Source organism: Pleurodeles waltl, chromosome 3_1, assembly GCF_031143425.1.
Source record: "Pleurodeles waltl isolate 20211129_DDA chromosome 3_1, aPleWal1.hap1.20221129, whole genome shotgun sequence".
NCBI classification, from domain to species: domain Eukaryota; kingdom Metazoa; phylum Chordata; class Amphibia; order Caudata; family Salamandridae; genus Pleurodeles; species Pleurodeles waltl.
Genome location: NC_090440.1, coordinates 40,929,755 through 40,952,908, shown reverse-complemented (window position 1 = coordinate 40,952,908; position 23,154 = coordinate 40,929,755). Strand labels below are relative to the sequence as shown.

The 23,154-nt window shown below is 43.7% G+C and overlaps 1 long non-coding RNA gene across 1 annotated transcript in view; it reads left to right on the top strand.

Annotated features, from left to right (window-relative positions):
• The window catches only part of LOC138285957 (uncharacterized), a 30,327-nt gene extending 27,510 nt beyond the window's left edge, over positions 1 to 2,817 (top strand). The window contains exon 3 of the long non-coding RNA XR_011201669.1: positions 2,606 to 2,817. This is a non-coding gene — a long non-coding RNA (uncharacterized lncRNA). The remainder of the gene's footprint in view (positions 1 to 2,605) is intronic.
• The last annotated feature ends 20,337 nt before the right edge of the window (positions 2,818 to 23,154 follow it).

Here is a 23,154-nt window from a genome sequence, read left to right as displayed (position 1 = left end):
TCTGACCGCGGCGGTAAAGCCGCGGTCAGAAAAGGGGAACCGGCGGTTTCCCACCGGTTTACCCCTGGCACAGGGAATCCTCCATGGCGGCGCTGGGGATTCCGACCCCCTTCCCGCCATCCTGTTCCTGGCGGTTTTTACCGCCAGGAACAGGATGGCGGGAACGGGTGTCGTGGGGCCCCTGTGGGCACTTGCACTGCCCATGCCACTGGCATGGGCAGTGCAGGGGCCCCCTAACAGGGCCCCATGAAGATTTTCAGTGTCTGCTTTGCAGACACTGAAAATCGCGACGGGTGCCACTGCACCCGTCGCACCCCTGCAAATCCGCTGGCTCCATTCGGAGCCGGCTTCCTCTTTGCAGGGGCTTTCCCGTTGGGCCGGCGGGCGATCTTTTGGAGATCGCCCGCCGGCCCAGCGGGAAAGTTGTAATGACCCCCGCGGTCATTTGACCGCGGTGCGGTCTTTGGGCGGTTCCCGCCCGCCGGGGTCGGAATGACCCCCTTAATCCACCCCAGCTCCTTTCTCTAAAGTTTTGGGGTGGTCTGCCAAGCAGAAGCTGAGAAAAAGGGATTGGTCCAAAAAAACATGTTTTCTCAATGCAGTTTCCCCTGGAAATTGTGAACACCATTACAGCCCGAACTGCTGAATAGAATTACACCTAATTTGGCAAAAGCTAGATCTTGGTCCAGAAAGATCTCATATTCTGAATGTTGTAAATCCGTTCAGTAGTTTTGGAGTTATTAAAAGAAAAAGAAATATAGATATCTAGGGATGCGGATCCACCATTGGTGGATCCGCAGATCCCGGGGAAAAGGAAGGCCCTGATTGTCGGGCCACAACTTGAGAGGAACGTTTCGGCTGCCACTTTGTTTCTTGCATTGACCCAGGGGGAGGAAAAAACAATAAAAAACGGACATAAGGGGTCCGAAAACAGGTATCCTGACCCCTTAGGAGAGATGGACCTGACTGACCAACCCCGTGCGATGTTATGTGCCTGCCCGTACGGCCACAGCCGCAGGCTAGGCCCTGCGGCCAACCCCCGCCATGCTCTGCAAAAGGCCATACGTATCAAGGGTTGGCTGCTTGCGGGAGGTTTAAGAGCAGAGCCTGGCTGCAGTCCAGGCCCTGCGCCCTTCCCCCACTGCGTTACAAAAACACATAGAAATTTACTGAAAATTCCAAAGGTAACAGAGGCGTTATAGTAAGGAATTAGCATTTATAAAACCTTAGAAATTCACTAAAAAAGCAAAGGTTACAGGGACCTTATTGTTAGGTTCATAATTTACTCACACAAAACCAAAGAAATCCAACTGTTAGAGTTATTTCAAGTAACTATAACTCGTGCCCTAAAGTGACTGTAACTCACACCCTTTTGCCATGCACATCCAATTACCCCACATTTTACAACACCCATAACATCTTCTATGACATCATTGATAATATCTCTGCAACATTTGCTGTAAACTGCGACAGCCATCATTTTCAGTTTTGATAGGGGCTCTTCTCCTTTAAGAAAAGCTATGAAAACTAAGGGCCTGATTTAGATATTGGCAGAGGGATTACTCTGTCACAACGGTGACGTATATCCTGTCTGACAAAATCGAAATCCCATTGTATTCTATGGGATTTGAATTTCGGCAGATGGGATATCCATCACCATTGTGAGAGAGTGGCCCATCCGCCAATATCTTAATGAGGCCCTAGGATCTTCAGCTGTGTGGATAGAATCTGGTTTCTTTATCTCAAATAGTAGAGCTTGTTCCAATTCGCCAGGTAGGCGTCCTCAATCATGAATAAGCTGACAATTTTAAACATTGAGGTTTTGCAATTGTTGGGAGAAAATTTTCCTTGTTCTCTGACTGGAAAAATGACTACAAACTATGAGAAAATGTTTGTCTCTTTCAACGGCCCTGCTCCTATCGCTGTAAATAATACTGCAATAATTCCGGTCACCACAAGTCATAAGTGGCCTGTCTATCTTGAAATCTGGTAGTCCCTGACGATCCCTCCTCCATTTCTGCTTTTCCCGAGGTTTGTTCTAACCGCCAACCCTTTCTTGGTGAATACTTCATGACTTCATGAACCAGTCATTGGCCATGGAAATGAGCGATAGTGCTTGATCTTTTCCAAAAGCATCCTTTGGAATCTTTGTCTTGTTCTAAACACCCAGTCCTATATCTCTGACCCCCCATGGACAGGTAAAAAAGGCAGTCTAATTGGCTCTCCAGGAATTTGGAATCCAGAGATCTAATGGATCTGCATCAGGCTGGCTCCAAGGTTGCAGGGGGTATGCTGCCAGGAGTGGCTCCTGTCTTGCCCAGCCTGTGTTTGACCACAGACTCCAGTACTGAAAGTTCTGGAACATCAGGTACCATCTACTGCGGGTTGATAAGGTCAATGTCTTTGAAGTCATCTTGGCTGAGACCTGGGATGAGAGATATCTTAGGACCAGCTGTAAGATGGTTTAGCTGTTTCGTGACTGACTGGTCACAGGTTGTCTCCGTATCTACTTTCATGTCCTACCACGGGCTGCCTTGGGAGTCTGACCTGTCACATATACTGTTCTATGCCTAACATTAAGGTTTCAAAATATTTTCTTTTGCAGGTCAGTTCTACTTGAAATGTGCCAGAGAATAACAGAGAAAGAGAAAAGTGGCAGAGAGGGAGACAAGTGATGGCTACCAAGTGCTAACTTTCAACTGTTCGTTTGGAATAAATGATAAGAAGTGCATTCCAAGAAATAAACTGACAGTTCTGGAATTTATGTGGTGGGCCATTCAATGCCCAAAACCTGTCCTGAGTGAAACATCCTTACTAATAAATGGCACTGAAACACTGAAATAATGGACTGAGTATTTGGACTCCGTATTTCTTGCGTCGCATAAGAAAATGTATCTTTCATAATCTAGGGGTAAATTTAAGAGCGCCTAGAGCCACCCTAGCGTCATTTTTTTTATAATAAGGCGGCGCTAAAGTGGCTATTGCCCCCACCCTGCGCCATGGTACGCCATATTTTAAATACGGTGCATACATGGTGACTATAGGGGGCGCTAAGGGGCGCAAGGAAAGTGGCGCCGCACTTGGGGCAGCTCCACTTTCCATAAATCTGCCTCTTAATGTTTTTATGATGCGCACATTGTTCTGAAAGGCACATAAGAGATTTGTTGCTGCAAACAAATACTGCTGCTGGGCACTATAGCAGATGCAGAAGTAAACATTCATGATTTGTCTTTCAGAGATGGCCGTAAGACCTATGAATTGCTAGATAAGCTCATTGGAAACATTTGCAGTAAAACTGTAAAATCGCAGTTTGACTGCATTTTACTTACAAATTTCTTAATAGGAAACTCCTTTTCAAACCCACCTAGAAAAAGTCGAGCTCATTTGCTTCTCTGATACACTGATGTGTTGTACTTCACCGTTTATCAGTGGATGCACTCAGTGATTTGCCTCTAATATGCACAAATAAAGAAAAAAAGGGGAAATGAGACATAAAGACGTGCTCCTGATCAGCAACATTTATCTTGGTTGTGAACTCTGGCCCATATTTATACTTTTTTAGCACCGCATTTGCTTCATTTTTTGATGCAAAAACGTCGCAAACTTGCAAAATAATTGTATTTTGTAAGTTTGCGCCTCTTGTGCGTAAAAAAATTACGCAAATGCGGCGCTAAAAAGTATAAATATGGGCCTCTGTATCTTAGCTGCTTCTCTGTATCTGATGGCAGCCAGACCATCTTGGTTGAGTAGTGACATTTCTAGGGTTCATGCTATATCAGTACTAACATACAGATCTCAGCGACCGCTCACTACTTGTGATTACACACGCTTTAATCACAAGACTGGTGAAGAACATGAAGGGCATCACTTGGGCTTTGGCAAGCCCATCACCCTATGGCTGGGTTGTCAGTGATTCTGCCTCCAGTGCCTCAAGGTGGAAAAGAACATAGAGACTCATTTACAAGCCCCTGGCACCACTGTACCACCATTATTTTCTTACGCTACGGCAGTGCAAACAGCCCCTACACGTTGCTGTATTTACAAACCAGTGCAATGGGATCATTGTGCCAGTTTGTAAAGCCTTTTGGCCACATTATACATGCGTCAGGTATAATGTATGCAAGGTCGGCGTTCCCCCGCAAAAAGGCCCGCAGAAATCTACAAGATTCCACTACGCCATTCTGCACCTTCACAGTGTCATTTTTTTAACGCCTGCTCAGAGCAGGCTTTAATATGATGCTGTGCTATTTATAATGGCCCCCCCCTAGCATTACTGGACTAGCGTTAACATTTTTGACACTAGTCCAGCAATGCAAAGACTTAGCGCCACAACTGGGTCAGAATTTCTGATGCGGCTGTTGACACTGTGCGCCTTGGAGCACTGTAGTGTAAATACAGCGCTACCATGGCATCGTTAGGGGGGCGCAGCATGACACAAGAAAACTGGTGCATCGATCACGACGCAGCAGTTTCTTGTAAATAAGGCCCATAGCGATGGCAGGTCCACCATGACGTGGTGGGCCTGCTATCACATACATTTTTGACAGACACCTAAATGGGGGTCTGACTTTGACGAAAAGCATAACCAATGTCCTTGATGCACTGGGAGATTTCTTTCTATGTGCTGGACATTTCTGGATTGTTTCTCTCCACAATCTCCATGGTTTGTATGTCAAACAGAACAAATGCTGGCGGAGTGGCATCAAACATGATCACGATAAGTAGGTTGGTCCGTCTGATGCCAGTCTACACTTTCAAATCCTCCTAATGTATTTTCGCTTTGGTCAGCCAGTAACAACCCTGATAAGAGGAAACACTGTTCCCCTGACATCTAAATGAGTTGAGAAGCAGAGAGATGAGCAGACTGGACATGGGTAGTGAGATCTGTGAGGAGAGGGTCAGATAAATTCAGCCCATAATCTACCATTTTGTAAATCAACACAACCCAGACTTGGTTTCACGGCTTGAGACAACATAGTTAACTGTGTTCTCTTTGGCTCTAATCGTATCACTGAAAGTTCTGCTTATTTTGTGGATATGGACCTCAGAAGTGAAGTACGTCTTCAGGGTGGGTACAACTGACAGAGCCTGTAGATGTCGAGTCATGCAGAAGGCCTCCCTAAGGTTTTGTGAAGCCACTGCAAGTCAAATCGGGGATGGTGCGGGTGGAGATGCAGTGTTTATGGCTGGAGAGGTATTATTGTTGGCAATCTTCCTCATGGTAGAGACAAAACTACAAACCAAATAAGTTATGTGTCCACCCCTTGTTCTCAGTCATTTGTGCAGGCCCCTCAGTTGATGCAGTTCACTTCTGGCACTTTCATGTCTCCCATAGTGATCACAGACTGAAGTCCTGTTGGTTGTAGAACCTCAAGACATCTTGGTGCTTGGTTGTTGCATCAGAACTTGGATGCTCCATCTGTGGAGGTACACAGTCCGGGCTCAGTGCGGGGACATGTCAGAGACTCCAAGACCTCCCCCACACAATGTGGCACAGGCATTTTTTGGCATTGCAGTGGATGCCTTTGGCTTGTCCTGCCTCAACTTCTTCACAGTTCCTCTCCTTGTGACCAGCATCTCCTTTGTATAAAGGTGCTTCCAAGGGCCATTCTTAGCAATTAGTTAGCTCTGTCCATGAGAGCTGGGTCCAAGATGTCTCTCTTGCCAGTTTTGGTCAAAGTTCCTCCAGGTTTCTGGTACTAAACGTGGCAAAGGGAATTGGCGGTCTATACCTCAACAATAAAATAAAAGTTTCCTGTTCACCCCTGGTGGTGAGACCCAGGTTCCTAGAAGAGAAATCTTGCCACACTAGATGGAATTTCTATCCTAGCTCTATCCTAAAGTTGCAGACAGCACTTGTGTGTTCGGTTAGCTCTAAGACGCGGTCTGAGCAGGTCAGCCCTTCTGCTTATTTCACTCAGACTGGTCCAACCAAAGTCTTTGTCACAGGATGTGAGTGGGATGGTGGGTGAAGTTGGGAGTCTCCTTTTAGGGAAACACGCAAGGAGGGCATAAAGGCAGGGAAGGCTGCCCCTTTTAACTAGTTAACTTTTGGTGCCTTTCTGGACAACCGTGGGCCTGAATAGGGATGGGGATACTCCTTTCCAAGCATCCTTCTGTCTCCTTTCCTTAATGCTCCTCATTCTACAATGGATCCCTGGAATGCTTGGGGGGAGAACTTACAATTCACATCTTCTCTCTGGGCTCCAACCAGCCATCGTAGGTACTACAGGAACGTAACAAGTACAAAATAGATCCCAGTGTAGCTATACACATCTGTATCACACACAATCTGTACTACTCATCTGTACACGTGCAATGGATGGATGTCCCGAAATGGTACCCATGGATGGATGTCCCACATGGATGGGAGAAGGAGCCTTCTTCCACAGGACTAGAAGTCCAATTTAAAAACACAGGAGAGGCTGGTAGGCCACTTGTCCTACCAGTCGACAGGTAAACAACAGATCCTGCTGTCACTGCCACCAATATCAGTTCTCTACAGCCGGTGACCTCTAAACGAGGGCGCGCATGGTGTTCGTAAATAAGATACATACACTTCCAAGCTTGGTGGTTATCTTCTTTATTAACTCAAGGTAATCGCCTCAGCCAACACCAACAGATGCATCACATTCCCCAGCCCGGCTTATACTGACCCTTTATGTTCCAACCCCCCAGGTGCTAGAATGTGATGACATAGTAAGTGGTCATAGTGAATGGTCAGATACCACACATCTCCCTTTCCACAAAACGAAGAATTAATGTATATACTAATAAAATAGTTTATTCTTCTTTTTGTTTTTTAAACAGCAAAGCACATAAAAAATAACATAAATTAGAAGTATATTCTAGACAGAAAATCAGTTAAACATAATCTTGTAAATAACTTGGCTTCTCGCACCTCCTAGTTCTCCTCCTCAGACCTTTATCACCATTCATACGATTGCAATTGTCAATTATCAGTCTCCCCTTTCCTTCCGCTCTTGATGTTATTGGCAGTTTTGCTATTCTGTTTAGGTTCCATCTCCTGTGATCTGCTGTCTGACTGCATTCTTGAATACTTTAATGCCCTTTAATGGCCACATAAATTTAGATTTGGATTGTGTTGGGTTAATTCCAGGATGATTCCTAACTTTCACCACATCACCTACTTGTATTACTGTTTCTTTCACTGCTTTACAAATGTCAAAACATTTCTTGTTGCTCTGTCTTTTCTTTTGTTCCAATTCTCTAACTTTATCCAAATCTTTCTCAGGATGCAATCCACCCTCCATATTTTTGTTTTTCCATGCTGGACAAATGAAAGTGTTTGCCTTTCTTTTACGAAACAACTGAAACAGAGCCACCTCTGTGGTTGTGTGAGGAATCAACCTGTAATGATTTACCTTCTTTAGAAGTTCTTTCTTCCAACATAACTCTCCATTTCTCTCGATACCAATTGTACTCCACTGTGAGACAACTATGTTAAAGAGAATCTTTCTCTCGCAAACACTTGGTCAAGAAACGTAACTACATCACTAGTTTCAATTGAGTTAGTGATAGACACTCCTAGCCATCTAGAAAACATGTCTAAAAGTAAGATAACATTTTCATACACACCTGTAAATCTGATGAGACTAAGAATATCTAATGCCACATCCTCCCATGGTCCTTTGGGTAAATCTCTCAGTATCATCGGCTGTGCCTTACAGTTCAATGCTTTGTTGCTCTCTAAACATTCATCACACTCTCTTACACTTCTCTCTATCGGAATATCCATGCCTGGCAACCAGAATGACAATCTTAGCTTCTCTTTGGTCTTGGATATTCCTGGATGACTCTCATGAGCAAGATTGATAAGATCATCTCTCAGTGAAGGAGGAGATAATAATCGGGTTCCATGAAATAATAAACCCCTTTGAAAAGAGAGTTCATCTTTTACTTTCAAAAACACAATTAAGTCACTGTCAGATTTATCTTTGCAATCCCACTCAGTCTGGAGTCTGTTACGCATCCGCTTTAGGACTGCATCATTGTTAACACCTTCCATCCACTCATCCTCCCAATTTTGTCCCTGACCAGGCACACCTTAAAGCCCTCTACTTCTACCTCATCACTTTCACTGACATCTTCTTTTCCATCTTTAGCTATAAGACATGTGCAACAGTCTGCAGGGTTATTTCTCACACCAGGCGCATATGTTACATGAAACTGAAGCTCTTGTAAGGATGCCACCCACTTTCTAATTTTACCGGAGATTGCATCCAGTCCTTTTCTCTCAAAGACTTCCTTCAAAGGTTTATGATCTGTTTTAATTTCAAACCTATTCCCCCAAACTAATTTCCTCAGCTATAGTATACACCAATATATCCCCAATGCTTCCTTTTCTCTCACTGAATAATTCAATTCTGCCCTCCTCAAAACTCTCAAGATGAACAGAATTGTGAGCTCTACTCTTCACATCTTTGCATCAAAACTGCTTCCAACACTTTGGAGCTGGCAACTGACATAATGATGGTGTCCTTATCTGGGCCAAAGGTTTGCAAGCTATAGGCAACTTTCAAACACAACTTGACACTTTTAAACTCATCCTCACTCTCATCTGTCCACCACCGGTGGCTCCTCCGTTAGGGTGGAGGAGCGTCATCCCGCCAGCAGCAGAAGCTGCAAAACTTTTAACAAAGAAACGATAATGAACCATGTTTATTACCGTTTTGTTTGTTAAAGGGGTGGGGCCACAGGGGTGACGAGCAGTGAGGGGAGTGCACTGTGCACTCCCCTCAGTGCGCATGTATGTTTGGCTGGCTGTCTCAGCCCGGCAAACACACATGCACAGTAGGCTCTCTCCAGCCTGGCAACACAGTTGCCGAGCTGGAGAGAGCATGCACAGGCTCCCAGTCTGCCTGGGAGCACCCTGGCTGGGCGCTCCCAGCCAATCCTGACGCTGCTGTAAGCAGCGTCAGGATTGGCCACAGGGCAGACTGGGAGCCTGCACCTGTAGCGACAGGAGAAAGAGGATCGGTGCGGCGGATCAGGTAAGTTTTATTTTATTTTTGTACTACATTTTACCCTTTCCCACCCCCACGCGTTGCACCCGCCCCAACCCTTGTGAGCGAAGTGAACCACGACTGTTGTCCACTTAAATAACATACCATTTTTCAACAAAAACCTCATGCTCTTGGTTTTATTAGCAAAATTAGGGATAAACTTATTATGGCATTCTGCCATACCGAGAAAATGTACTACTTCTTCTTTACATGTTGGATTTGCAATCTTATTTATTGCGTTCATTAATTCCTTTTTCTGTTCGATTCAACCTGAAGTAATGCTATGACACAAATAGTTTAGTTCAGCAAGAGTAAACCTACATTTCTTTGCTTTTAATGTGAGACCATTACCTCTCAATCTGTTTAGCACCCCCCTCGCACTACTGTTGTGTTCTTCAACATTACCCATAAATAAGCACATCACCCTTATATATATGTTTACACTCTGTATGCCACTCAAAATATTATCCATTGCTCATTGAACTATGGCACCTGCAGATATAAGTGCGAAAGGACTTAGAAACGTAAAACTTAGAAACTTAAAAAGTGCCAACTGTAGTTATAAAAGCCTTTCAATCTTGTGAGCCCTTGTGTAATTTTATTTGATGGCAAGCCAAAGTTAAATCCATAGAAAAAAAATGTCTTGCAGTTTTTAAGATTATCAACATTTCAGTGATGTTAGAGGGAACTGGTCTACAATCACATTTTTATTGAGTCTTCATAGATCCACACATACCCTCTCACCACCATTGGATTTATGCTCCATCACTGCCAGAGAAAGCCATTCCATTGCTTCAACCTTTTCAATTATTCACCACTTCATGATTCTATCCACTTCCACTGTCATCTTATCCTTGGCACCCAACAGAATATCTCTAACTTTACTCACTACCGACACTGAGTTTCTCATCAATAAAATGTTATGGACACAACCTTTATGACAACCCAACTCTTCATTAAATACTTCTGGAAATTCTTTTTTGATAGGAGTGTTGTCTTCAATCTGACTAATCTGGCTCATTTCCTTCAGTAGAACAGATGGGCTCTCATTTGGATCTAAATAAAACTGATAAGTCCTTCTGATGAACCAACTGATCAGAAAATCACCTTTGATAGATGCACCCAGCTCTGTATATTTATTTAAAGTGCATCTCTCCTGTGAAATAACCCAACAATTGGATTGGTCCTCCCCACCCATAACCTTTGGGTAGAATGTCAGCTTTCATTAAGGTGAGGTCTACTTTCCGTTCTGTTTCATACACCTACCTGGGGATCACGGTTATTTTGGCTCCAGAGTCAAACAACATTCACACAGACGTCTTTTCAATCTGAACTACCTGGAACAGACATTATTGCTGTCCTCTTTCACTTGTAAGATGTTTCCTTCACACTCAACATCCTCCTCTCATTTCACTTCTCTGATTGTTTGTTAAATAAATACTCTTACAACATTTAGCTAAGGGACCTTTCCTCCCAAACGTTTTACAAGCAGCTTTCCATTCTGGGCACTCTTTGTTGTTGGCTAAATGACCATATTCACCACACCTGAAGCACACACCCCTGGAATTTCTTACTATCTCTTTCTTTAATGCACCTTTCAATATAAGATGGAACTTGCTGTGATGGGGTTTGAGGATTCACGCCCCCACCAGATGAGTGAACATATTGGTTACACTGAAGCAATGAATGAAATAATATTGTAGTTTGTATTTCTATAAATGACAATCAATAACTATCAGAAGAACAGAGTAATTGAATTAAGAAAAAAACGTTGATGTAGTTGTGAAGTTTTTTTTTTAAAAGGAACACCAACCCACGAGGCACGGAAAAGGTGCGTCAGGCAGCTGGTGGGGAGAGTCCAGCACTCGGATTGGTTGATACAGATTATGTAAGTTTGGGGCACTGCATATCGCCTGACAACACACATTTAAACTTATGATTATTGCAGAGAAGAAAATAGTTGCATAAGAGAGGAGTGCGCAAAAGGACAGCTACATCGGTTTGGGGATTTCCACTATGATTTCCGCCAATATTTTTGGTTTTTGCCCTAACAACTTAAATTTCTTCTTAATTCTTTGTGGTGGAGCCTTTCTTTATTTCTTCCACACATGCTTGACTGTTCACACGCTTTCACAATAGCAATTACTTCTGTTAACGTGGGATTTATCCTTCTGCCAAAATGTTTCTTTGGATTTCTCTACACTGCAGCTCAACATAAACTGATCCCTTAGTCCTACATAACAATTCATACCAAAGTTGCAAGTAGAAGCCAACTTCCTGAGTACAGTTACATATTCTTCTACCTTTTCTCCTGATTTCTGCATCTTTTTCCCAAAGTGATATCTTTCAAGCCCAGCAGAGACTTTAGGTAAATAATGCAAATCAAGTTTCTTCAAACATATCTCAAATTTGTCCAAATCACAAGCGTAATCACTTGGACAAATCGGGTAAGTGTTCAAGAACTTCTTGACCCTCTGTCCTACGGCATTGTAATAATAATAATGATAACTTGCGTTCTGAACTCAAAGATGTCCCACACACATGCACATAGTGGCTAAACACGCTGTCCAGTTTCCCCCACTTCAAAGAAAGCTCTCCTCGGTGCCTTAAGAAAAATGGGGGGGGAGGAGGAGGGGGTCAATTTTGCATTTTATACTAATATATGCGCAACAAAAAACAACAACAAAAGTTGACTCTGGCATTCGAGCTGATACCTAGTTACTGGACGATACTAACATGAAGATGACCCTAGATGAAATATTGTGTTATAGTGTTGTGCGTTCAATTTAGGGCTTTGCTTGTGCACACTTATTTTAGGTCCAGGTCTGCAGCCTATGCCCTTTTTCATTTATATTCATTTCTTTTTTTATTTAATTTTATTACATTTTACCAGTGTTGTTTTATTTTCTAATCAGCTGCCTTTCTGCGAAAGCATTGTTGTTAGTTTTTTTGCATGACATTTCATTCTGTGCTTCTGATAGTTTACCTAGTATTGCCAGTACAAGAGTTACAGAGCCAACCTTCTGAACCTAGACATATTATCATGTCAGGCCTGTTCTCAGAACACCACGCGGGCCAAAGGAGGTTAGAGGGGACATTTCAGCCAGCCATCTTACTCTGTGTGCCACTTCGTCACAGATTTGCTGATCTTGGCCTTGACTCCACAGACAACCAAGAGGACTGCCAGCAGACCAACAGGCAGACCCCTGATTTCAGGTATCGGTTCGGGGGGGGGGCTCCCTACATAGACCGGTATGGACAGAAGGGCTAACACTGTTATGATCTCACGTTAGATGCTAGAAGTGTAGGTAGGAATTCTTAGACTAATGATTATTCCGGGATACTGGGACTGTTTATATGTTTTACTGTAATGGTCATAATCATTACTGCATTGTGGTTCATGTTCCTAATAATTAGAGCGCATGGCTTTTATCATAGAATACTATTCTATCAATAAATGTATTGAAACTTATCCTGCATCTCTTTGTCTGTCTTTGCATGTGTGCAAAGTATGCAAATGAGATAAAGGGGTAAGCTCTGTTCCACCACAACTTCCTGAGGAGTCAGAGTGTCATGCGTCAGGCTGCCACAAATCAGCTTTACTTTCTAGGTTTGGGTGAGGTGCTGCTAGCTAGCCGAGGTTAGGCTGACAGCTTCCAGTCGGTGTGGGACTGACTCCGTCACCCACATGCGGTGATGCTGCCACCTAAAACCAAGAAGTCTTACCTCCGTGGTAAGAGTCTTACAACAATATCTGGTCCTTCACTAGTCATCAAATGCCTAAAACTGTTCCCACTTATTTTGTTTTGTGACATATAATCTGTTTCAGATGCCACTCAGTCAAAGTCTCCATTGTGGAAAATTGTTTCAAAATCTTTGGTAATGCTCCCATGAAAAACACGATCCTTTTAATATGTTGCTCCTGCTGCACAATCCACTAAATAGGTGCTGATGCTGCGTTTCTCATAAACGCTCCAACTGCTGCAAATAATTTTTTTCCAATTCAATATGGCACTATGCTGAGATGATGCCTAGACTGTCAACATGTCAAGCTAATTCTGTTCTATCATGAATCTGCTCGCAAACCAATATAGCGTCACGCTGAGTTGACACATAGTCCGTTAACACATCAATGTGTCACTGCGTTCAACTTTATTACAGCGCACCTGCTGGCAAGGTCAAGATCCACACTCATGAACAGATTGAATTGAATGTGAGTAGATGCAGCCACTAGCTTTGTTACAGTTCGGCACACATGACTAGATTCATCCGCTGGCAGTGGCATACCAAAACGTGAGGGGCCCCTGTAGGAGGCTGGTCCTCTATGTAGTGTGCAAAGCTACGCACACTGTGGAGGGGGGTCCAGGCAACCACAACATAGGTTTACAGGGGTACAACTAGATCACCTAATGCTCTAATCTTTGGAGGTAGCTTGGTCAAGGAGTTAGGTCAATCTTTTGGAGAACTGCAAATAATTTGTTGTACTCACAGTATCAATCTTGTAGCCCACACACTCAAAGGAATGACTTGAGACCAATTTATAAAAATACTTCGGGATGTTATTTACATTTTAAGACCAAGACCATCAGAATTGGTTAAGTACTTTTTGAGATATGACTTTTTGAAGTTTAATAAAAATAGTCTTTTCATAGGTAATTATGCACCATAGGAGTCAATGGAGGATCACCTTTAAAAATACATAGAAACTCATACAGCTGGTTCTTCTTTTGCAGGTTGGTCGAGGTCATCGGTGGACACACTGTGCCAGCTGGAGTAGTTCGGGTGGCTCTCGGTTCCAGCAGGAGCAGCGGGAGAAGGTCTCTGGAGCAAGCCCACTGCAAGGAACCACTTGGAAAAGCACTGCACAGGTAAGTTTAAAGATAAATCCTTGAGGTCCCCTTGGAGTGTTGAGGTCGCAAGGGGTTGGGGACCCTTAGAGCACAGCGGGTTCTTTGGTGCAGAGCAGAAGGCATCCGGTTGCAGAGCGAATCAGTGAGCCAGAAGCTGTGAGCAAAGATGCCCCCAGGAGCAGGAGGTAAGTTGGTTCAGGGGTTGTTTACAGGAAAATGGGGGCACTCTGGCGGGAGGTCCGGGTTCCTTCTGAAGACCCTCAACTGGGGCTTCCTCTTGGTCCTTTTGCAGCCCCTGGTGGGCAGTTTTTCTTGGTGTCCGACATTAGCTGACCAATACCCAGGGTATTGGCAACATTTGACCACTGGAGGGTGCAGTGCCACCAATCTTGGCACACTGTCAGGGTTTGTCCTCGCTGTCATCGGGGTGAAGTTTGGTCCAGCTGGGACGTCGGTTCAGGAGTTAGCGGCTGGTCAGTTAAGTGACCCTCACTGGCTTGCTGGTGGTTCTTTGGTTTTGGACTGGGGGAGGGAGTGCTCTGGTGATTGACAAAGACTGGAGGTCCTTTGGGGTTTTTGTTGAGTTGTTCAGTTATTCAGCAGCTCCTCAGTGCGACTTTCTGGTCCTGGGTGCAGCAGGCAGGTTTGGCACCTTTTCTGCGATAACAAAGGTCCACAGTTCTCGTGCTTCGGTTCTGCTTGGTGCTGGGCTTCTTCTTGTCTGTCGAATCTGAGTTCTTGGTCTAGGGATGCCCACTAAATACTAAATTTATGAGGCATTTTAGGAGGAAGCTGGTAGTGACCAATGGATCATCTACCTTATGGTGGCTACACCCACTAAGTGATCACTTCCGGTGGGCAGCGGTCACATCCCTTCACCTGATGTACTATTTTCCTTCCATCCAAGTTGGAAGAAAATGAAATTGAGTGTCCACCTCGCAGGCAACACCTTAAGGGTGGTGAATGCCAGGTGGGGCCTCTCCTCCTATCCTCTGTGTAGATTCCCGCAGTTGCTCCCGCCAAAAGTGGGGGTTTGCAATGGGAGAGGCCATCTGCTGCTAGCAACAGTCTTGGGGGTCGAGCTTCAAGGGCGGTAAGCCCTTTGAAGCTCTTAGGCAGGGCTGTGCACATTCCTAGGGGAGGTGGGGTAGAATCTCTTCCCAGGATGGGCTTTGTTCTCTGGCCCCAGAGAGCAATGGCTCTCTCCCCAGGGGCCCAGAATCCTGTCTGGTGGTGGCAGGCTGGATGGGACCGGCCAGCAAACATGCCAGGGTAGTTAGCTTTTTCAGGGGGTACCTCTAAGGTGACCCCTGGCTATATTTTATAATAAATCCAACACTGGTACCAGTTTGGATTTATTAGTCTGAGTTGTTTGATACCAAACAACCAAGAGTTCAGAGTGGCCATCATGTAGCTGTGAAACTCGTACTGACCAGTGTCCAGCACATGCATTTAAAATGGCTACTCTGTTCACTCACTATGTCCCAGGTTTGGCAAGGACACAGTGGGGGCGTATTGCTTATGCAGCTATGCCCTCACACACAGTATAGTGCACCCTGCCTTAGGGCTGAAAGGCCTGCCACAGGGGTGACTTATCTATATTGCATGCAGTGTGTAGTGGACAGGGAACACAGGCAGTGTGCCATGTCGAGTTTGCATTTTAGGATTCCACCAGGACACCCAGCCTGCCATAGCAGTGCTGGGTGCGTCTGGATACATGGCCCTAGAGGGTGGCATTATCAGTGCTGCTGCCCTCAGGGGCCTACCCTTAGTACCCCATGCCCTAGGTACCTAAGTACTCTTTACTAGGAACTTATAGTGGCAGCTAAAGGTGTTTCCAATTACCTTTGCATTTTTTAGGGAAAGAACACTGGCGTTGGGAACCTGATTGGCAGGATCCCAGTGCACTCCAATCCAAGTTGCATCGAGAAACTAGGCAAAAAGTGTGTGTGGGGGAGGGGTACTGCAACAAAGTGATGGAGGGACCCTCTTCCCCCTGTTCCACCACCTCCCAGTTTTGCTGAGGGAACACCTTGGAGCTTGGGGACCACCCCGTTCCGCCGGGGCTGCAATGGCTTTTGGTACACCACTGCTGGCTGGCTAGAAGTTCAGCGCTTGTGACTGGATGCACCCGCTGGCTAGAAAAATTGTGAAATTGATGGCTGAAGTGCTGTTGAAAATATTGTGCAAACTGGTGCATTTTACACTGCAATTTTAAAAGAATCTGGCCAAAAAAAAAGTTTTTTTATTTTCTTTGTTCTTTCATTCTGCATTAACTTTCTTTTTTCTTCTTCTTTTTTTCATTGTTAACTCTTTTCTTCTTTTCCATTTTCTGTATTTCATGTTTCATTAGTTTCTACTCTCAATTTTCATTACATTCCTTTCCATCTTTTTTCCTCCTGTTCATTTTTCTTTTACTCCACCTCTCTTATTTTCCTGTTCTCTTTATATTCTTACTTTATCTTCTATACTTCTTTTCATTTTTACATTTAAATAGTTATTTCTTTTTTTCTCTTCCTTTCTTTTTATCATCCTGTTGTCCTTCTTTCTCCCATTCTTTCCGGCATTTGTTCTTAATCCTTTTTGTCTTTAATGCATTATAAATTTCTCTTCTTTCCATTCATTAATCTTCACCTACTTTCCTTCCATTCTTATTCTGTCTCTTATTCTTTCTATGTTCTTGCTCACCTATTGTCTTTCTCTTCTTCTATTTTTGTATCTCTTTATTCCTTCATTATTTTATTCTTGCTGCTCTTTTCTCCATACTTATTTCTATCCTTCCTTCCTCCTTTCTTTAATCCTTTCTTTATTTTTGCCTTCACGTTGTTTCATTCTATTTTTTTGTTTTCCTTCTTTCTCTATGTACACTTTTCTTCTTTATTTCTTTGGATGCTATGTTCTTTTTCTTATTACTACCCTTCTTTCTCTTCTTTTCTCCATTCTATGCTTCTTCTTTCCTTCATCTGTTTTTCTTTCCATCATCTGTATTTCTTTCCTTTTTTCGTTTCTGTTCTTCTCTTGTTCCTTCTTTCCATCCCGAGTCCTGGCTTTCCTTTTCGTTCCTTTTACTCTTACTATTTTCCTTCCTTCTCTCGTGCTTTGACACTCGTTTGACTTCTCTTCTCTTTTTTTCGCAATTTCATTTCCCTTTCTCAGTCATGGGTCCAGACGCTTTGGCGCCCCGTGGCCCCGCCCACTGCTGCGTCACGGTATTTTCTGTTCTACAGTATTTATTAATCTCTGCTTTTGTCACGTGACGTAGAAGCCACAGATCAAAGCTAATAAAGGCCACAACGTCCCAGGGCGCCCCTGCGGAAAGTGTCATAGTGGTTGCTTCATTTCACCCTTGCTTAAGAGTACACACTTATCATAACTCACTCCATGCACAGATCGTGACCTCATCTATGATGTCACAGGTAATATCACGAGCAGTGTCATCAATAGCATCACTGGTGAGATCACGTCACCTCACCCTTAGCATTATTAATGACTGTTTAGACAACAACACAACCTCTCTAGGCACGGGAATTTTCACTTCACTAGACATAACAACAACAACAAAAAAGTCAATATTAATTAAAGCCAGCCCGTCATGGACTCTCGAACACTACTTCGACTTGCCACGGGGCATTTTTAATTAAATAAATGTAGTTGAAATGTTTTGGGTTTTAACTATATATATATATACACACACACATACGGTTTTATATAGCGCGAAATCGACCCGAAGACACTGGAGCACTTTACACGAGCACCAGTTACAGGATACAAGGCCACAACCACATACATTTCTTGGTATTCACGTGCAGAATGCGTGATTTGCGCAGAATCACAGGATGATGAACCGACGCCGAGACTCGGACGTTGATTCACAGCTCCAAAATCGGCAGCACTTGCGGTTAGAACACATATGATACACACTAACAGGTGTACTTTATGGGCTAAGTTGTCTTAATAAAATACATATATAGAAAGCAGCCTCTTGATGGGTGTCTCCTCTGTGGCCTCTTCTCTATTTCTCTGTTTCTGTTCTGCTATTTCTTGGCCTCAGCTTCCGGCGGAAGACATAAAAACCTCTGAGTCTTAGAAAGAGCCCAGGACGCAGAGGTCTGCGCGGCGAAGCTGGATGCTGGCGCCAGTGAAGGCGGTCTGTAGGGTACCCCCGGTCCACAGACAGTCACGTGGCCTCACTGGCCGCAGCACGTGCAGCACAGACCAGACCTGGCTGAAGCCTGGGGACTCGGGCTCCGGGCCAAAGCATTGCAAAGTTGGCATTAGATCTTCGCCAGTGGGCTCTGTAGTAAAACTCTTAAAGGCTCAGTTCAGCTCCCTTATCTGCTCTCATTAGCCACTGACATAGCCCAGTGGGTTTAGCGCCTGCTGCAGAAATGTGTGCGTGACGCACTGATCTAGGAAGAATAGGAATACATCACATACAAACAAACATAAGTTCCCCAAATCTCAATACAAACATTTTAGGCTAGATAGTTGTAAACCAATGTAAGTAGTGAAAGGCTTAATACATGACATGTTAAAAAAAGCCAGACTGTGGGTTCAATAGAAAAGGCAGGTCATATTTAGGACAAACAAACACTTATTACTTAGGAAACTTATACACATGCTGCATTGTTAAGTTAGCTGTGCTGAAACACACAAGAGGCCCAGGCCACATTAGAATGAGAGTTTTTCTTTAAAGCTGCACCAACTATTGCTTTCAAAATGTTCACTTAGCATGAACAGGGTGAAACAGAAGGGTGTATCCTTCCTTAGCACAGGGGTCCTAAAAACCACAAGTCATTCATATTGTGTTAAGGGGAACTGTGTAAAGGGTCAGATCAGTATTTGCAAGGGAGGGCTACCATGAGCAGCACGCAAGATATAATCTCTTGTTGTGCAGAAAGATAGATATGGTGAATGACGTAATTGTAACTTACCCACCCATGAGGCCAACAAGTGCAAGTACTTCTTTCCAGAGGCACCTCATTATCTTATCTGTACTGCTTGTAGTTGCTTACGTCAATGGTGAACTCTTCACCACCGTTTTTTGTGGTTTTTACAGTATAAATGCTACTGGTGTTTGAACCAGAACTTTGAACTTCAGTCATGGCCTCTATGTGAGACTGCCTGTTGTTCCCAGCTGAAAAATCGATTAAACCTATATTATTGTGTCAAAATTATTTGTTTTATTTTATTAACAGATTTCCCTCTAACAGCACGAGACAGCGTTTTGTTAAGAATTTTGGGTCCTGTGGCGAGACATACTTTAGGTGTCCCTGTTTGAGACAACTTTGCATTTTATTGCCTGCTTTCTGCTTCTTCATGCGCCTTGATGCCAAGTAATTTAGAATAATACTTCAGAGGTTGAGATAGAGAAATAGACTAATGGACTCAGGTAAGAGAGAAAGTCCAGTTTCCCAGGGGCCCCTGGTAAGATGGAAGGCCCTGGAGATGGAAGGCCCTGGGCAATTGCCCACTTAGCCTGAGAGCTGGTCTGAAAGGTCCTCTCAGAGACTGACTGGACTTGAACCACTGCCTTGGGTAATACTGACACTAGGGGGCACACTTACACATTATTCACACGACGCAAGGCAGCAAGCAAAGTTGCTGTGCTGCGTGAGAGAGCAGAAATGCGCCAAATCAACTGATATGACACTTTTTTGCTGGCTTCTAGCACCGGTACACTGTGTGCTGCCAAACACCAATGCAGGCAGCCTTCCACCATGGTGCAAGGGCGCCTGCGTTACAGGCAGAAGTGTTTTTTACCGGGATGGAGTATGCATACTACCAAGCTAAAGGTACCTGCCCGATTCTGCTACGAGCGGACCAGTGCTTAATTTGTGCTTGTTGTTTCTGGTGCTGAGCACCGGCACTTATTTTTGAGGCCGGGGCTTATTCTTATGCCTCAAGTATTTGCTGCGAGCAAAAGACACAGATGGGAAAGACGGAAGAAGGAAAAACTAAAAAGCGTCATAAAGAGTAGAAAGTAGAAAGTTGCAGGATGAGCTGAAGGGGCAGGGAGTGGCTGTAAATGGATTGAAGAGGCCCGAGATGGCTTCAGGATTACTGTCTCAGTATTCAGTGCTCGCAGATTTAATTCCAGCAGCCTCGTGTTTAAGAGAAGGGCTTTGAGCACCGGCACCTCCTAATTTCCAAATTAAGCACTGGAGCGGACCTTACGTTTGGCTACGGCGGGGACTACTCCTTCACCCCCACAGCCAAACTCCTGGCCAGACAAACATATAGGCATATTCTTAGTCTGTCACCTCCAGGCAAACCCTGGCAGTGAGGGACAGTAAAATTGTAATAATGCTCCCCTCGCAATGGGAGATGACTCCCATGGCGATGGAAGCATTATTTTGTTTTTTCAAATACTCATCGTGCTGACTTAGTCCTGCCCTAAATAGCAAAATGCGTTGGAAGAGTAGGTGCTAAGACATAAAACCCCCTCGCTCTTGAGTGTTTGTATAGTGCCCAAAATAAAATGTAATATTCATTATGGAAAATGAGGAATACAGGTTTGCATACGTATAAAGCAACAGATAACCTGGGATGGATATATATATAGGTATATATATATATATATATATATATATATATATATATATATATATATATAATATAAATAGATATATATTCACTAAAAAACAAAGGTTACAGGGACATTATAGTTAGGAAATAGAATAACAAAAACTTTAGAAATTCACTTAAAAAACCAAGGGTTTTTGGGACGTTATAGTTATGTCCTGAATTTACTTGTCCAAAACCAGAGCAATTCAGCAGTTATAGTTAGAATTCTTCCAAGAAACTATAATTCGCGCATTAAGGTAACTATAAATCGCTTCCTCTCCGTGCACAGTTTTCTGATCTATAATTTTACTGACAATGATACAGTGACATTATCAATGATATTATCATAGATGTCATGAGCGCTCAAATTTGTGGGGTAATTAGCAGTGCATGGCGAGGGCGTGAGTGGGTCTGTGAGTGGGTACGTCGGTGTCTGAGTTGGTCTGTTAGTGGATGCATGAGTGTCTAAGTCAGTCTGTGAGTGGGTGCCTGAATGGATCTGTGAGTGAATGTGTCAGTGTCTGAGTAGGTCTGTCAGTGGGTGCGTCAGTGAGTGGGTGCATGAGGGTCTGAGTGGGTATGTGGTTGGGTGCGTTAGTGTGAGTGCATCTGTGAGTAGGTGCATGAGGGTCTGACTGGGTCAATGAGTGTATGCGTCAGTGAGTAGGTCTGCGAGTGGGTGAGTCAGTGTCTGAGTGACTTAGTGAATGGGTGCGTGAGAGTCTGACTGGATCGATGAGTGTGTGCGTCAGAGTAAGTCTGTGGGTGAGTCAGTGTCTGAGTGGGTTTCTGAATGGCTGCATGAGTGTCTGGGTCTGAATGTGGGCAATTAATGCTAAAAAACACTTTGTATATCTAGGGTTGTGCAGATCCCGACAGACCTAACCTGAGTTCTGATTGGCTGCCACCACTTCAACCAGGAATTAAAGTTATCTAATAAAGAGGACTACATCTGTTTTAAGGTATAGGCAAGATGATACTTTATAAAGTTGGGAAAGTTAACCCCAACAAGCACTGTGGGTTTAACAGAGTCAATGCGAGATGGGTGGGACCCTGTCTAGACCCCGTGAAGTTTAAATTAGACCAGCATAATTCGCATTCAATTTCACATTACATTTGTAATGCAAAATTCCCGAAATGATATCACGTGGAATAACTGCGTGTCATTTGCAGCAACATTTTCAAGAAAATATATTGAAATAACTTGAATGGCCAGTATGCGAGTGGTTGTTGCACATGTCACTTGTGTTTACTGCACTAGTTTTTTACAGCAAAATGCTTCCTTGGATCAAAAAGTGACACAAGCACTTAGTAAAATATAGCATGAAATGATGAAATTGCATTTTGCATAATTATAGATAATTTTCCTGAAATTTCACATAGTTACACAAACGCAAATGACTCAAATTTCACACAACCCGAACCCTATTCCATTTTCATCAGCAAATCACATACTGTGAAGATTTCAGAGGAATGCATGCTGAGATGTTTCATGTGGGTTCAGCTGTTATCCTTGAGTTGAGGGTGTTTCATAGCCTGGAGCTCTGAATGTCCAATCCTTGAATTTCATTGGTTGAACAAGAGTGCAGTTGTAAAGCACAGGTTCCTGTTTGGAGCATGTTTGACCTGACAGCCTCAGGGTGGTCATCCCCCAACTTTTTGCCTGCCTCCCTCCACTTCTCAGACACTGTTTTTGCTGGTTTTAGGACTCTGGGCACTTTACCACAGCTAACTAGTGCTAAAGTGCATATGCTCTCTCCCTTAAACATGGTAACATTGGTTCATTCTCAAATGGCATATTTGATTTACTTATAATTCCCAAGTAAAGTGCACTACATGTGCTTAGGGCCTGTAAATTAAATGCTACTAGTGGGCCTGCAGCACTGATTGTGCCACCCACATACGTAGCCTTTTAACCATGTCTCAGGCCTGCCATTGCAAGGTCTGTGTGTCCAGTTTCACTCCCACATCGACCCAAATGCATTTTTGGGTATATAAACTGGATCTCTATCCCACCAACTCAGACGCTTCGGGACCTGTACTTGAACTCTGTCAGAAGATCTGTCAACAAAAGTCAAGGCACACGTGAATTAAAGGAGACATAGTCCATGATTATGTACAGTAAAGTCCTCCTCCAAATGATCAGGTACAATGCAGACCAAGACGAATTAGCATGAATCCAGTTTATTCTTGAGATGTAGTATTCAAATACTGGTACGACAGACAACAGCCAACACGTGTTTCAGCATAAGAGCCAGCTAACATGGCGACCAGGGAGCGTACTCAGCTTTCGGGACACGTTAATTTCGTGTCCGCGGGGTCTTTTCGATAGGATTTCAGATAGGAGGTGCATATACAAATACTCCGCACTGACTTATGCGGATTACACACTACAATGTTTATTAATGGATTTGTAGTACTTGGGACTACTTGGAGAACTAATAAGCTCTCTTGAACTCATCATTAACTCTACCCAAATACTCTGCTGAGCACTGAGGAAGTCAATGAGATTATCGTCTCCTTTAATTCACGTGTGCCTTGACACTTGTTGACATTGTTTTTTTTTTCTTTGAGAGACATCGGAGGAGTGGGAGGATCCTCCTGTCAGAGCACTGTGTTTATAATTGATTGATTCATATAACTACTTGGTGAAATTACAGTGAGCACCTAGTCCTATAAACTCTCTTCTATCAGAAGATCTACCTGGCTGC